The sequence below is a fragment of the Budorcas taxicolor genome, chromosome 2 (genome assembly GCF_023091745.1).
Source record: "Budorcas taxicolor isolate Tak-1 chromosome 2, Takin1.1, whole genome shotgun sequence".
NCBI classification, from domain to species: domain Eukaryota; kingdom Metazoa; phylum Chordata; class Mammalia; order Artiodactyla; family Bovidae; genus Budorcas; species Budorcas taxicolor.
The window spans coordinates 87,693,645-87,699,798 of NC_068911.1; the positions used below are offsets into that span (position 1 = coordinate 87,693,645).

The following is a 6,154-nucleotide window of genomic DNA, read 5'->3' on the forward strand; positions in this document are numbered from 1 at the left end:
AGATGTGGGAAACACAGAATGGAAGAACAAACAAGAGTCTAAAACTTGGCACTGGTACAAGAAGAAAGAAAAATCTTTCCCCAAAATAACTGAACTGAAAAATAATAAGCAATTCGTATATAAATCAGTCTGAATCACACAATCAGCATGATCCAAAAAGTCGCAGAAAACATAAAAGAAAGGACAAAAGAGACACTGTAGAGTTGAATATTATAAAACTTGGCAAATAATTTAATGTGATGAGGGAGAGGGCAAAGTGACTAAGAGTTTATCCACAGGACCAGGCAGACAGAGTGTCAAGAATAGATGCCACTTGGGAAAGGGCATGAGTGTAGTCTGTACAGCTTGCACTTCAACTTTTCACTCAGATACACAGCTGAAAGTTTATAGCAGAAAAATGGAAACACAGATTAAGAATTTAGTATCATGCTATTTTTAAAAATCAAATTTTAAATGTTGTCGCTTATTAACTGGATACAAACTCACAGAAAAATCTGTATAATAATACATGCTCCACTCCCTAAACCCAAGAGAAATAACAGATCTTGTAAAACTAGATGTTGATGAGAGGAGGAAATTTCATGTTTTACTCTTTATGTATTTATGTTGTTTGAATTTTATAATAGTCATGTGCTCAAGTATTATGTAATTTTAAAATCTTTGATTTAAAATATTTGGTACTAGAGACATAGATTGTGATATCACTGGCATAAGAATTATATAGAAGATGCAGGAGAGGATACAGTTGGACGAAGCCACACCTGTAACAAGGTAAAATGAGTGGTCTAAAGATTAAGTTTGGAAATATAGGCTTAGGGTGAGAAAAAGACAAGACCAAGGAAAGAAGAAAATATCTGTCTAAAAACTGAAGATTCTTTATTTATCAGAAACTTACAAAGAACTTTATAGTAAAAATCTTATCTTTCTAAGAAAGTTGAAAATATACATAAAAGTTCTCATTTGGAGATGTGGGAACTGAGGCTCAGAGAGGTTAAAATTTAAGATTTCATAGTTAGTTTAGTTGAAGAGTGCGAGTTCAAAGCCAGTTTCAAATTCAGAGACCTTATTTGAAGCTCTGGCCACTTGTTTTTACTTGGAAACAGTGGTTAAAGTATCAAAAATTATAAAGAAATATCAAAAATGATAACTAAGAGAAGGAGGTTAAATTGAGTGTTTATAGAATATTAAGGCTAAAGCATATTTGGGACTAGAATATTTGAGACTAGCATTTCTGAGGCCAGCATTTCAGTGAGTGGAAGGAAAGAAACTCAAATACAAGAAATTAAAATGTAAATAAGGCCTTGGCAGTTATAGGAGTAAGAGTAATTCTTTCAATGCGCTATTAAGGAAAGTTTATGTTTGAAGAGTTAAGAGGGTACAATTAATGAAGAGATGGGGGGTCATGTTATAGATGAAAGCTCTAAGCTTGGAATATTTGCAACTTGAGAGAAAGAAGTAAAAAAGAGAAAGAGAATGAACCTCAGTGGAATGCACTGAGAGTTTCTATTGATGGCTTCAAAAACGAGTGGCTATAAAGAAAGAGAAGAGAAGCAAAAAGCAAAGGAGAAAAGGAAAGATATAAGCATCTGAATGCAGAGTTGCAAAGAATAGCAAGAAGAGATAAGAAAGCCTTCCTCAGCGATCAATGCAAAGAAATAGAGGAAAACAACAGAATGGGAAAGACTAGAGATCTCTTCAAGAAAATTAGAGATACCAAGGGAACATTTCATGCAAAGATGGGCTCGATAAAGGACAGAAATGGTATGGACCTAACAGAAGCAGAAGATATTAAGAAGAGGTGGCAAGAATACACAAAGAACTGTACAAAAACGATCTTCATGACCCAGATAATCACGACGGTGTGATCACTCACCTAGAGCCAGACATCCTGGAATGTGAAGTCAAGTGGGCCTTAGAAAGCATCACTACAAACAAAGCTAGTGGAGGTGATGGAATTCCAGTTGAGCTATTTCAAATCCTGAAAGATGATGCTGTGAAAGTGCTGCACTCAATATGCCAGCAAATATGGAAAACTCAGCAGTGGCCACAGGACTGGAAAAGGTCAGTTTTCATTCCAATCCCAAAGAAAGGCAATGCCAAAGAATGCTCAAACTACTGCACAATTGCACTCATCTCACACACTAGTAAAGTAATTCTCAAAATTCTCCAAGCCAGGTTTCAGCAATACCTGAACCTTAAAATTCCAGATGTTCAAGCTGGTTTTAGAAAAGGCAGAGGAACCAGAGATCAAATTGTCAACATCTGCTGAATCATCAAAAAAGCAAGAGAGTTGCAGAAAAGCATCTATTTCTGCTTTCTTGACTATGCCAAAGCCTTTGACTGTGTGGATCACAATAAACTGTGGAAAATTCTGAAAGAGACCACCTGACCTGCCTCTTGAGAAACCTATATGCAGGTCAGGAAGCAACAGTTAGAAGTGGACATGGAACAACAGACTGGTTCCAAATAGGAAAAGGAGTACATCAAGGCTGTATATTGTAACCCTGCTTATTTAACATATATGCAGAGTACATCATGAGAACCGCTGGGCTGGAAGAAGCACAAGCTGGAATCAAGATTGCCAGGAGAAATATCAATAACAGATATGCAGAGGACACCACCCTTATGGCAGAAAGTGAAGACAAACTAAAAAGCCTCTTGATGAAAGTGGAGAGTGAAAAAGTTGGCTTAAAGCCCAACATTCAGAAAAAGAAGATCATGGCATCTGGTCCCATCACTTCATGGGAAATAGATGGGGAAACAGTGGAAACAGTGTCAGACTTTATTTTGGGGGGCTCCAAAATCACTGCAGATGGTGACTGCAGCCATGAAATTAAAAGACGCTTACTCCTTGGAAGGAAAGTTATGACCAACCTAGATAGCACGTTGAAAAGCAGAGATATTACTTTGCCAACAAAGGTCCATCTAGTCAAGGCTATGGTTTTTCCTGTGGTCATGTATGGATGTGAGAGTTGGACTGTGAAGAAAGCTGAGCACCAAAGAACTGATGCTTTTGAACTGTGGTGTTGGAGAAGACTCTTGAGAGTACCTTGGACTGCAAGGAGATCCAACCAGTCTATTCTAAAGGAGATCAGCCCTGGGTGTTCTTTGGAAGGAATGATGCTAAAGCTGAAACTCCAGTACTTTGGCCACCTCATGAGAAGAGTTGACTCATTGGAAAAGACGCTGATGCTGGGAAGGATTGGGGGCAGAAGGAGAAGGAGACGACAGAGGATGAGATGGCTGGATAGCATCACTGACTTGATGGACGTGAGTCTGAGTGAACTCCAGGAGTTGGGATGGACAGGGAGGTCCGGCGTGCTGCAATTCATGGCGTCGCAAAAAGTCAGACACGACCGAGCGACTGAACTGAACTGAGTACAGAGTTGGAGACTTAAGGAATTGGTAGATTTAAAATAATCCCTGTGAGAAATATGAAAGAAAGTTAGCAATAATGTATGATCAAAAAGTTGCTGAGTGGTAGAATGAATCTAAAGGTAGTATGAATTTTACAGGTACACTGATCCCGAATCTTAACTTTATTTGGCAATATGCAATAGTCTAATATTCTAAAGAGTAGTCTAGAGGACTTTAAAAGTTCATCACTACAAAAGAGGTGGTAAAGCCAGAAATTTGTTTTGATCAAAAGTTAATCAGTCCTTAAATCAAGTCCTGGTTCTGTAACCTACTATCTCTGTAGTGCTGAGAATTTTACTTCATATCTAAGCCTCAAATTTTTAGTCAGAGGAATCAAGATAATAATGGTGCCTATCTTCATCATTTGTTGTGAGAAATGAGTGTTTACATGACACAGTATTTAGCACTCAATATTATAATCAAAATTAAGCACAGGGAGAATTGAGAGAAGTGTATCGAAGGATTACAAGAAGATGAGCTAGTTAATGATGAATGATGAAATAGAAGAGGGAAAAGACGACATCATGGTTAGAAAAAGAAATTTCAAAATTTACTATCTTGCAGGCAAAGCAGTTTTGACTGATGAAATGTAAGTTCAAACTAGGTAATTAAGTAATTTTTTTTAATGGAAGCCTTTGGAACTGAGGCATCTGAGAATCTGGAAAGGGAGTATAAAGATATTCCCAAGGAAGATGCTTCAGGCCAGGTAATGAGAATGACAGAGATGGGTGATGCAGTAAATCAATAAGAATAGTAGAAGAATGTCTATATGTTGTTTACAGGTGACTGACACAAGGAATAAGGGAAAAATTGATGTAAAGGAATCTCAAAAGAAGAAATTATTAATGGAGAGCAAAGAATATATAAAGTGTCTTTCTGGAAACAGAACATGAGAAAAGAATTGTCAAGAATTAAAGCATTTTGAGATTTAACCCTACCTGCAGGTAGCAATTTAGCTTGCTACACACAGCTTTCATGGATGCTGGCAGAAGAAACAATATTCCTTTATATCTATCCAAGTTCAAGTGAAGTTGCTCAGTCGTGTCTGACTATTTGCAACCCCATGGACTGTAACCTACCATGCTCCTCCATCCATGGAATTTTCTAGGCAAGAGTACTGGAGTGGATTGCCATTTCCTTCTCCAGAGGATCTTCCCAACCCAGGGATCGAACCTGGGTCTCCTGCATTGTAGGCAGACACTTTACCATCTGAGCCACAAGGGAGGTCCTGGATGTACATCGATACAGATATCTAAAGATATATGGATAGTTTTGTGGCAGTAGTAGTAGCCAGAGTATTGACATTTTCTTGTGCCATTTCAGGACATGCAATCCCTTCATGAGGATATAAAAAGGGTAACACCTGCACACTCAGCAGTTTGGAAACACAGAAGAGGAGGAAACCTGAGCTTTGGGAAACTTATTCTTTTATAATGGGTGCTAAACATGCCTGCCTTTTGCTCTGAAGGCAGACACTATTTTCCAAGGCAGTTTGCTATACAAATATCCTTGAAAAGATCATCTAGAACAAAGGCAGCCAGTGCCTCTACTCACAAGATATGCAGAAATCCAAGAGATCGTGGAGAATTATCTCTTAACAAGTATCTTCATTGGGAAAAGATAGAAAGGAAGTATTACCAGGCAAGAAAACTAAAAAAATCAATCCAAGGAGATAAAAGTAGGTCACCATACTTACATAACTTTAGCCTCATTTCACGACAATTCCTTCTCCTAGGGATTTTTTTTTCCTTTAAGCTAGTATGTTAGAGCTTGGGGCTTACCCAGCTTCTTAGAGACTTCCCTCTCCTGGGCCCCATACTCATACTCACCTATGAGACTCAGTGTTTCTCAGACTCCCTGTTGGTTTTTTCAGTAACCATCATCATAAAGCATGTTGCTTCTAACTGAAGGAAAGGTATTTGCTACTTACCGAATTTTGGAATTATTATATCATTCCTGTCTACTATCTGTTCATTTGTGTACAAATTACTCCCAGCTCTTAGCTCACATACTTCCAAAACTTCCAAAACTGACATGGAAGTTCTGTTTTTCTGAGAGTTAATACAAAAGACTAGGACTGAGTTGTATACGTTTCTTCATAAAGTTAGAGACGAGGGGCACTGGAAATTTAGAAAAAGAAAGCGTTACTATAAATTTGAAAAACCACATATTAAAGCAATCCACCAGCATCTTCTTTGATCATATAAAACATTTAAAATAATTCCATAGCAACCAAACATACTCATAAATAATTTTACCCATGTGATACCACGAGCTTTGTAAAACACAACATTTTTTCACCACGTAATATGAGAAAATCCCTGAGAAAGAGAAGGTTTGGTCCCAAATTCATATCTAATCTGCTTTGTGAAAACCATCTGGGTTTTCATGATCATTTGCTGCTAAGCACTGACTGGGCTCAAAGTCTGGAAGACTGACAGTGTTTTACTTTTCATTTGGAATAAACTGTCAGCTCCTGTTATCTTACTTACCCTTCCAGAAAGAGCCTAAGAGTAAAAATTAAACTTTATTATTTCCTTTAGGCAAGGACGGTTTCCTTTTTATACAGGCAATAATAATGGTCACTGTCCCATAGCCCGACGTAGTATGCCAGGTGTCAGAGAAAAACCAGACCCTGACAGTAGTTAAAGTAGTAAAAACAGATTTTCATTCAGGACTATTTCAATAGGAAAAAAATATCACAGTATAGGACTGGGCTTAATTCTGAATACAATTT

General features: G+C 37.7%; 1 non-coding gene across 1 annotated transcript; it reads right to left on the reverse strand.

Annotated features, from left to right (window-relative positions):
- Positions 1-4,569: 4,569 nt before the first annotated feature.
- TRNAC-ACA (transfer RNA cysteine (anticodon ACA)) lies at positions 4,570-4,641 on the reverse strand. Its single transcript has one exon. It is a non-coding gene; the product is annotated as a tRNA-Cys (tRNA).
- Positions 4,642-6,154: the final 1,513 nt, after the last annotated feature.